The sequence below is a fragment of the Schistocerca americana genome, chromosome 8 (genome assembly GCF_021461395.2).
Source record: "Schistocerca americana isolate TAMUIC-IGC-003095 chromosome 8, iqSchAmer2.1, whole genome shotgun sequence".
Taxonomy (NCBI): domain Eukaryota; kingdom Metazoa; phylum Arthropoda; class Insecta; order Orthoptera; family Acrididae; genus Schistocerca; species Schistocerca americana.
The window spans coordinates 357,860,461-357,870,684 of NC_060126.1; the positions used below are offsets into that span (position 1 = coordinate 357,860,461).

Consider the following 10,224-nt stretch of genomic DNA (forward strand, 5'->3'; position numbering starts at 1 on the left):
AGAGGAAAGGTGGTGCTGCAAAGTTCCTGATCGCCAATCTTTGCGCCAACGTCCGGGATTAAATTCCGAACCTCTCCGCTGTACCTCATTAAGTGAGGGCATGTGACACTGTTGAATTTTCTTCGGCGCCCCTTTGGTGCTGTTTGAAAGGAGTATGCTATTTTCCGGCACTAGGTTACACTCTCTCCGTTCTCTAATCATCATCACACAACTCATATATAACACTATACTACACACAAATCCATTACAGTTTTACCTACGCTCTACAAATGCACATACTACACGACAGGATATGTGCGAACATGTCTTCAAGGAAAGGGACCAATAAGTGCGGAGGAAGAACACATTTTCCGACCGGCAACATATCCCGTGGGATATCCCAGCCAACAATGTCATACGGCATTTATATTTAGCGTAACATAGTACCTCACCTAACGATAAGACCTACATTTGTCCAAGAAAGCTAAGCGCAGCGGAGTTTGTGGCACTGGACGACTTGTGTCCTTTGTCCAGTCCCCTCGGCTGGCGTCTCGCGCTGCAGCGTGGCGAGCAGACCCTGACCGTGACGCAGCCTAAGCTGCTGGAGAACCGGAGGCTCCAGCGTGGTCGTGACCGCCGCAACCGGCTCCAGCCTCCAGCCGTATCGAGGCCGCAGCCTGACTCAGCTCACTTTCTATTGGCGCTCGGAAAATTGCAAGTGCCGACTTCTCTTCGCATAGTTACTGGGCAGTCCCCCCTGAGCATGTTTTCTGGACAAATAAAACGGCAATTTCCAAGACGTGTTGCCTATCGAACGCGCGGGTCCGAACGATATGTATCGACAGCGAGACTCTCGTGGCGGCAAATATGGATATCGTTTATTTTGGTGACTAGAGCGACGACAAAAGACGAACGTTAATTACAAAGGAAACTAGTAATTTCGCTTACTTTGTTTGTCAGCCACGTGTTCTTCAAGGACTATACCGCGGGTTGTATACGCCGCCGGAAGCAGTCCTTGTGCTCCGTAACCGTGCTATACTCTAAATATGTCTCTGAGGAATATTGCGAGAGTCTCAGGAGGTTCAATTTTCCTACGCAGCCGCAGATTGTGGAAATACAAGTGCGGGAATAGATACAGTTGGTCCCTGTCTTCCGGTCAGCTCTCTCTTTTAATCGACAATTTGACAGGTTTGCACAAGCGCTCTATATTCTCTGTGCGGACGGATGGATCGTCTGAAGAGACAAATTGCACACAATGATTTACAAATTCGTATTGGGATTCTTATTTCTTCAAGGTGCTGTAGGGCGTAAAGCCGTCTGTTGTAGCTTTGGTCCCTGGTAAAATGAAGTGCTTTGTGAGAGACAATAATGTTTTCTTGCCCGTCTAATGTACTCTAACTATGAAGCACTAACGTGACCCCCTTTCAGCCCCTCCGAAGATCCATATATCTTCAATCTCATTTTTAATTGTCTTTCTTTCTTGTATTTCCGAGTGGTTGTATGTGATCATCCGATTCCAACTCTCTTGTTTTGCACACCAATATTAACACTGTCATTCATGATCATCATGTAGCAGGCTTCTCGAAAGAATCTGTAGTACTCACAAACGATGTTTGTCCATAACTCAGTTTCGGAAACGCTCGCTTGTAGCTGTAGTCTCTCACCCAACACGAGAATAGAATAATACTATTTTCGATGATCAACATAAATTTATCGAACGATGTGATTTTCGTTATCGATGTCCTTTTCCGACACGCCGCACATTTATAATTGAAATGGGAAATCAGCATCGTCATTTGGCAGCAATCCGTATTCCCAACACAAATCCAAACAAGACTGCACTTAACACAATATAGAATTTAAGTTTCGCCAGGTGAGAGTATCGAGACTCGAGACTATACTCATTCCTATTCACAACGCTGAACGTTTCACGGTGTTTCCTTAGCACCGCACTACACACTTCCCATATCTCACGCCACGATAGCCGTGCATTTGATGTATTTCGTCGTTCGATATACATAGTTCAGGACCCGCGCGTTAGATACGCGGCACTTCTTTGAAATTACCAATAAATCTGTCAGAGAAACTATTCTCAACTTAGATTAAATAACCAAAGGATGAATAAAAGAAAATAGGATACTTTCAGGACGATCGTTCACTAAAACGAATCATCCTACTGCGTTATCTTGATAAAAGTGCGTAATCTTTAAAATCTTGAAAAGCACAAAGAACAGATTGCTCTTTTTGGTTTCAATATCGACATGGAATTTGTATAAAGAAACACGAAATTGATAAAAATGAACGAAGACCGTCTTTCACTAATGAAAGAAGCTCGCTGTTCCAAGTTTGGCTGCGTCATGTCGTACAGTTAGTCACATTACGTAACTTATTCTACTTTACATGTGGCAAGGAGCTGCCGTGCTAGTCTCTTCGATTTCTTTCTGTCGAGTGCTCTGTTTGACAACTGGTTGTTGATGTTCGCCCTAGCTGTGCCCTCTCGGATGTTATCTCGCCACTTCTCGTTCAGTCTACTGTCCCGCACAATGCTGTTCTAGGTAGTTTATTCTCCGTCATTCTTGCAAAATGATCAACTCAGTTCACTCTTCTCTTCTTTAGCTCATCGACAATGTTACGGTGTTTCTACACCTCTCCTACTTCTCCATTTTTTTCTCATCCCGTATTAAATGTTATTTTCGTCATATACAGTTCCTAAAATTTTACTTAGCATTTTTGTTTCGCGTATTAACAGTTTTTCTTCACCTTTGCTTTCTAAGTATTTATGCTTCACATCCGTATAGTGTTGCCGGTATAATAGTCAACTAATAGAAACGGATTTTGATGATAGTACTACGTGATCTCTTCTTTACAATTTTTATGAAACTAAAATGTGTATCGTTTGCTGTTGCTAGAAGGGCATCTCTTTCTATATCCGTTCTATTGTTGTTACTAAGAAGACTCCATAAGTATTCATACTTGAAGCGGTCAACTATATCGAAAGTGAATCCATCTAGAGCTAAAAGTGCATCACTTACCTTATGATTTTATTACTTATGACCAGCTATTATATCTTTACTTAATATGTAATTCTGTTTCCTCAGGTACTTTTTATTATTTTACGTCATACTGATTAGTTATGTTTGGTGCTATTTATTAATACTACATCACCTCTGTATGCAAGTCTCTAAGACGAGGTTAAACACAATAGTCTAAATACACTTGAAGGAAATAACGATGTTGGTTAATGACAGAGGACTGGGACATTTTAAACAAACCTTAAATGTCGTTGACTAAGGTGAATTACAAAGAGCATAGAGCCAGCTCTAAATTCAACATACATCTTAATGTGCTTGCATCTGCTGTGTCCTCCAGAAGAGACGAGACACAGTCATACTTAGAGAGGGCGCCACACAGCGGAGCCAGGCTCCAGAAAAACACGACGTAGTTGTGGTCAAACACCACACATGATGCACACAACCAGGTTCGCACACAGAATTATTTTTCTGGGGGAGGGGAGGGGGCAAAGCTAATTTTACCTAGTGTGACTTTTTATATTATAATATAAATACGGATTCGCTTAAGCCTTTTGACAAATCAGACAAGCAGATATGAGTTGATTTTCTGTTTTCATATACGCGCTAATAGCTTACATTTTCTCGAAACTACTGGATAAATGTTTAATTTACTGCAGTGTTCCTCAAGTATTGTACGCAGTAGAAAAACAAATACCTCGAGAAATTCAAGGAAACTAACAGAATGTTACAAAGTAAAATCAGGTCATCGAGGGGATATGTTCTGTTCCGAAATTGCCCAGATGCAGCCACACAGCACCTAAGTTTTTCCTTGTATGGTTGAATATGGCGCTGAGATGGAGACAAAAGAAGCTTATTAGCTCAGACCCGTCCTTGGGTGTTAAGCAAATACAGATTTAGTAATGTTATGAAACTGTTCACCACTTACTCTGCCTTAGGAGAGTTGAAGCCTCATATAGTTTTGTGAATCTTCTTCTGCTGTTTTTCATCATCTTCCTTACACCTAAAGCTCTTTTCACTTGACTTTCAGTCACAATCAAGAATGACTAATATTCAGAAAGCATTTAGGTAGTAGAAAATTTCCATTGTGTCTAGTATAAATCCAAACATTTCGGGGATGGGGCGTGGGAGTTCAAAAAATGGTTCAAATGGCTGTAAGCACTATGGGACTTAACTTCTGAGGTCATCAGTCGCTTAGAACTTAGAACTACTTAAACTTAACTAACCTAAGGACATCACACACATCCATGCCCGAGGCAGGATTCGAACCTGCGACCGTAGCAGTCGCGCGGTTCCGGACTGAAGCGCCTAGAACGGTGTGGGAGTACCGACCCCTGCCCCGCCCACCCTTCCCCCTGCATGTGGGCCTGCACACAACACGGACTTCTTCATACTTCCGCATAATGTCACACAAATAGTTCCCACGTGGACATTAATCCGCCAAATGCGGATGTAAGCAGATGTACAGGTTCTCTCAAACAGTGTCAATGGTTAGTTCCACAGTATCAACTTCGTGCCTCAGGACCTACCTACAATTGGCGCTCAGAAGGGTTCAACTAGATATTTTACTAGTTACATTAGTCATCGTTCACTGTATTCAGGATCAGACCAGTGGTCAATAACAGATCAGTGCAAGTTAACATTTAACTACATTGCCTTACATCATCCTCACACCCCATTTACGTAATGTTAACTTTACTTAATAAAGGACTGTAAATCGTTCCTAGCATATGTTGTCATTATTTGGGCGGGGTTAGCCTAAACCTGTTTGACCTTGTGACGAGGCTCTATACTTGCTGGGTGAAAGCGAGCCACTTCAATTACAGCAACTACTCCTCCTACCACACTTACTGGGTGATCAAAAAGTCAGTATAAATTTGAAAACGTAATAAACGACGGAATAATGTAGATAGAGAGGTAAAAATTGACACACATGCTTCGAATGACATGGGTTTTTATTAGAACCACGCCATATTGCTAGACGCGTGAAAGATCTCTTGCGCGCGTCCTTTGGTGATGATTGTGTGCTCAGCCGCCACTTTCGTCATGCTTGGCTTCCCAGGTCCCCAGACCTCAGTCAGTGGGATTATTGACTTTGGGGTTACCTGAAGTCGCAAGTGTATCGTGATCGACCGACATCTCTAGGGATGCTGAAAGACAACATCCTACGCCAATGGCTCACCATAACTCCGGACATGCTTTACACTGCTGTTCACAACATTATTCCTCGACTACAGCAATTCTTGAGGAATGATGGTGGACATATTGAGCATTTCCGGTAAAGAACATCATCTTTGCTTTCTCTTACTTTGTTATGCTAATTATTGCTATTCTGATCAGATGAAGCGCTATCTGTCGGACATTTTTTGAACTTTTTTTTTTTTTGGTTCTTATAAAATCCCATGTCATCCCAAGCATGTGTGTCACTTTGCACCTCTCTATCTACATTATTCCGTGATTTATTCAGTTTTCAAATTTATACTGACTTTCTGATCACCCGGTATGTTTGACACCAGGAGTATTTCGCGAATGTAACAGTATTCATATTTGAAAGTATTTTTCTCAAAGTTAAATACAAAACTAGGAAGTCTCCAAATAAACCTTGCATCGCTACAGGTATGATCGTACAAAAAAAGTCCAAAAAGTAGCTGGAATGACTAAAATGCGTAAGTTCTCGAATGTAGCAGCGTAAGACATTCCCCATCTTTAGAGGGAAAGATGGCAGACTGTATACACTTGTCTCAAATGTTGACACAGAATTCATTAAGAGGGTTATAAAACTTGAGACATTACGTCAAATATTGCTAAGTGATGTTGTTTAATTTTGTCACATTTGGGCCTGGGAGAAAGGCTTTGCATATTTGGCACAGGGAAGGCGCATTCCTGGTGTGGTGTCAGAGTCCTGTTGTAAGCAGAAGACAGACAGTGAACCTCATTAGGAGAGGCGAGCTTCCCCAGAGAGATGGGCAGTTTTCACGGAAGCGAGGCTGCAGCTTGCTTTGTGCTTTTGGGCTAGCCGTGGGCTGGGGATGCTGTGCCGCCACTGCCATCCCCAGATAATAACTGAGTACGACGTTTATAGCATTCCTGCACAAACATCGAACGTCGAGACACAGCGTCACTGCTAGGTCAGTGTGAGACAGACAGTGCTTTCACTCCAAAATTTTGGTCACCCAATCGAAATGAGTCACCCTGCCGCCATTCTTGTCGCTAAGAGGTCCACGAATTAAGGAGACGCTGCTCTAGGCCAGTACGAATCTCGAATTCATTAATGTGCGTTTTTTATGAAAAAGGGAGGAAGGTTTTGCTGTGTTTCCCTGTTTTTTTTTTCATGAAATAAGCAATACTCTCGTCTTTCCATTGGCAATAGCAATGAGTCGTCCCCTCCATATAGAGTTTTTTGAAAGTAGAGAGTTGAGGAAGGAGAAGTAAGTTACGTGGCATTCGTGTTCTGGACACCGTCGACTGGTCTCCTAGTCGCCATCTGGTACTGAGGGGCGCACGTTATGCAAATATTGCGGAAATAAACCAGCACGATTCGTCCTCTGAGCAGCTCCCTACTTATTTGTTCTGGCACGAAACTTGAGTTGCCCATATGATTATAATTTGTGCTTTCTGTCTCATTAGTGATGGACTCGCAAGCTGTCAAGATAAGGATAACTTGTTGCGCTTTTTCCATGCAGTGTGCCATATGAGTTGATACGTCTTCACAGTGTTAGCGTCATTTTTGTGTGAATTCGATACATACTTTTGGAAAACTTTGCTATCTCTTAACTACTAGTGTATAGTGGTTCAAATGGCTCTGAGCACTATGGGACTCAACTGCTGTGGTCATAAGTCCCCTAGAACTTAGAACTACTTAAACCTAACTAACCTAAGGACAGCACACAACACCCAGCCATCACGAGGCAGAGAAAATCCCTGACCCCGCCGGGAATCGAACCCGGGAACCCGGGCGTGGGAAGCGAGAACGCTACCGCACGACCACGAGATGCGGGCTTGTGTATAGTGCCCAATAATTATAACAAATAAATATTCATTATACTCAGACTTGATTTAAATTACAATATCATTTAAATTGTCCTACAACTAGGAGGCCCACTGATATTTTGAACATGGATGCACTTCAGTAACGGTTACAGAATAGCAAGTGAAACAGACAGCCAACCATTGCATTGTATACAAGTTTCTTGTCCTTTTGAGGAAGACGGGTTTAAACCTGTTGAAACGATGGTAAAGGTTAATTGAAAACCACCATTTATTGCAACTGGTTGGCTGTCTATTTCATCTGCTAGACCTGCTGATAATAAATAGGACCTGTTGCACCCCTAAGCTTGCTAGTCTCATCGTGACGGCGTTACGGTTATACACAGTCACCAAACTTATGGCTCTTTCTCTTATTATTCAGTGAAGGTAACGAGCATTGCACTCACTCGTCTTGTTTGCTTATAAATCTATTTATTGACTAGGGAGAGCTGTGTTAGTTTCTCCTAGAATTATAAGTTAATTGTGTCATGACTATATGGCTAACGACCTCACAGTACTCGGATGTAATAAGGAATAACATTTTATAGCAATATCATATCATAAACTATACATATGGGGCCCAGCCTTGTATGGAAATGGAACGTATTTTTTCATCAATGAAATGCGCTTCCCCTTGTATGTAACGACGGTCTCGTAAACTGACATACGACCGCGAGAGCGGTGAGCTGACCCCACGCATCTCCATCTCCGCATCCTGTGACACCTCTCGGCTTAGGATGACACGGCGGCAGGTCGGTACCGTTGGACCTTCATGACCTGTTCGGGCAGAGTTTAGCTTTTTGCATGCAACGATGCTTGACTGTATCAAGAGGCCTGTTAATTTCCGTATTGGCTTTCTATGCTCTAGGTTTCCACTTATCCGATCACATTTAAGCGCTCATTGTCACTCTGGGTTCTCTAGATTTCATTAAAAAAATCTGAAACCACGTTAATGTTTGCATATGAGGCTCGCTTGAGGATCAGAGTGGACGGGATGGAACGACAGTACTGCTCACTCTTGCAGTCATGTTCAGCACAGGACTACTGATTACACGGTGATGATGTCTGCCAACTTCACGGCTTCATACGAGGCGGCGATGATTTAAAATCCGGAGCCACCTACCTGTGACACGTGTGTCTGCAGCTGAGTCCTCCAGCACCGGTGCTGTTGTCAGCGGCCGCTCTCCAGCAGGTCCTGCAGAAACAAAAGTCCAGGAGTCAGATGTGAAAGTAGCATGTCTAATCAGTTTAGAATCAGTTTGTACAACAATCAGTACTTATCACTGTGAGTTACTTTTTTTCTTAAATTTAATTTTAAACTTACTCTGAAACCTGTATCAATTTATTAGGAAACAGAAACTAAACTATTTCCTTTTATTAGGTAGTAGCAGAGAAATCCAGTGTTGTCCAGGTATTCATTTATATCTGTACGTCCACGTCCGTACCAGCCTTGTGCTTAATGTTCATGACGTGATATATCCTGTATTATGTGCCAGGCAATGTTATAATTTTGTAGGTACATTTAGCGGTGTATGTGGATACTGTTTGCAACATGTATTGTGAATGGAGCTCGTTGCACACAAATAATAAACTGAAAAGTCATGCACGATGCGGCAGTGAAACACGCATCTCACTGTTTACGGCGCCATATCTCCTGAACTACGTATCGTACTGTGACATGACTTTGCAGTTTCAGTCAGTGCTATGCATGTATACCGTCTTCAAAATGTGTCGCGAATACTGTTAGTAGTAAAGAAGTAATAAGTTATAACGTAATGCCTAATGCGGTACGCTTACTGCATGAACAGCGGAAAAGTAATGAGAATTTTGTAGTGGTTGTCAACGAGAGAAAATTTCGCAAAGGTTTGAAATTATTTGAAAAGTTTGTTGCAAGTCGCTAAATGCTCTCACTCTCAAATACTGGGTAAATAATGTCTGAGAATGCGCTTCATTTTCAACATACACCCCTTTGACACATAGGTGGTTCTTGCCCCCACAGCTACTGTTGCCTGACTGTAAGGTATATGGGTACTAAGTTTGGTTGAAATTGGTCCAATAGCTTAGGAGGAGATGTGGAACCTGCATTCACACACAAAAACACACACAAACACACACACACACACACACACACACACACACACACACACACACACACATATACATACGTACATCCGTTTTTGTAGTATGTATGGATTTGTCAGCATACAGTAGGGTGGAGGTGGGAGAGGTAGCAGTTTCGTCAGCAGTGCATGTATTGGATCATTAGTGAATGGGCGAACTGTCTCTTCGCAGATGAATTCCGTTGTTAGCTCCCAAGATCAAATTTTCGTCTCGAGGGAAAATGGCGTCCGGTACAGCAACAGAAACATCGCGCAAAGTGACCAATTTGGTTTTTTGGCGGTTCTGGTGCGGAGAGGCACATTTTGGTTGTAATATCTGACACTGTCGGATACAAGAGATAACAGCGATCAATATCACTTGTTAAAAATATTAATAATCGTGATTACACTAAAAATAAAATTACGATTTGCTGATTACCGATTGAAGTTGACTAATAACCACTCTCACATCATAATTACTACAGAGTCAGTATCTATGTGCAATGTTGGCCTCAACACCATCGTTACTATGTGTAACTCAGGTCATGCTTACTAAAGAACCCGTCCTTAAGTAAGTTACAGTATTATTACTAACTCGTCAATAGTAAACAAGTTGACCAACATCACAACAGTTTTCAGGCTGATTCTGGTCGCAAATTCTTATGGGACTGGGGAGGGATGGTGTTCGGTATAGCAACATGAAGATCGTGGAAAGAGTCCAACTTAGTGGCGTGATTCTGCTGCAAAGATGTGTAGTTTGTTCAGGCATAAGGACCTTCACTCCTCAGCTGGTGCACAATGAACTTGCTTTACACAGACGAATTCCGCTACAGTTACGTATTCCCCCAGGGGAAAACTAGTAGTTTGTAGAATAATAGGAAAATAGCGGAAAGAAAGCAGATAGGTGATGCAGAGGGAGAAGTATATTTTGGTTCAGTGTGTGGAGCATCACACCTCAGTTGATCGTGGGAGGTTCAAATGGTTCTGAGCACTATGGGACTTAACTTCTGAGGTCATCAGTCCCCTAGAACTTAGAACTACTTAAACCTAACTAACCTAAGGACATCACACACATCCATGCCCGAGGCAGG

At 42.3% G+C, this 10,224-nt stretch overlaps 1 protein-coding gene across 1 annotated transcript in view; it reads right to left on the minus strand.

The window, feature by feature from the left end:
- The window catches only part of LOC124544760 (putative fatty acyl-CoA reductase CG5065), a 202,263-nt gene extending 194,036 nt beyond the window's left edge, over positions 1-8,227 (minus strand). Inside the window, exon 1 of the mRNA XM_047123436.1 lies at positions 8,158-8,227. The gene's annotated coding sequence lies outside the window, so the exon portion shown is untranslated. The remainder of the gene's footprint in view (positions 1-8,157) is intronic.
- Positions 8,228-10,224: the final 1,997 nt, after the last annotated feature.